Consider the following 677-nt stretch of genomic DNA (forward strand, 5'->3'; position numbering starts at 1 on the left):
CACAGATCACATCCTTAGGATGTAAGCTTTCAGAAAATACATGGTTTAGGTGGTTGAATCAGTTTGCCTAAACGGCACAGCCCAAAAAAGTATCAGCCATAAACTCAATTTACCAATACCGAATTATTATTATTATTTAATTTATTATGCATGGGCAGAATACTAATATGGAGTGAAGGATGTGTCTCTTGTCTCATTAGATAACATCCTGAGGATATAAGCTTTAAGAAGCAACCTTGTTTAATTTGGAAGACAATTCTGAAATAGTGTTTTTTCTTCTTCTTTTTTTCAGTCGTTAGAAAAACTAGCATGTTAGTTAAGGTTAACTCCAGATTAGCTCACGGTTATTATGTCATTTTTAAAAAACACCAGCAATTTCTTTTGTAGCTACTTGGAAAAAACATCCTTGTCATCTTTTTCTGACAGAAACAGACGCCTAGGTCTGAACACGGCCAAATGCACAACATATTTCAGACCCAGATTAAGAAATCAACAAATACTGTTCCACTTGTAATGGGTAAATAAAGTATGGTATTGCCTAGTGCTAGATTTAGGTGAAAAGCTTGCTTATCTAGCTAGCTATAATTATAATGTTTGCAGAAGGATCTTTGTGACTTAACTAATGCTACAATAGTCAGAGAATGTCTCATAAGGGTGCTTTGGCCACTGAAGGGAAA

The sequence above is a fragment of the Hypomesus transpacificus genome, chromosome 26 (assembly GCF_021917145.1).
Source record: "Hypomesus transpacificus isolate Combined female chromosome 26, fHypTra1, whole genome shotgun sequence".
NCBI classification, from domain to species: Eukaryota; Metazoa; Chordata; class Actinopteri; order Osmeriformes; family Osmeridae; genus Hypomesus; species Hypomesus transpacificus.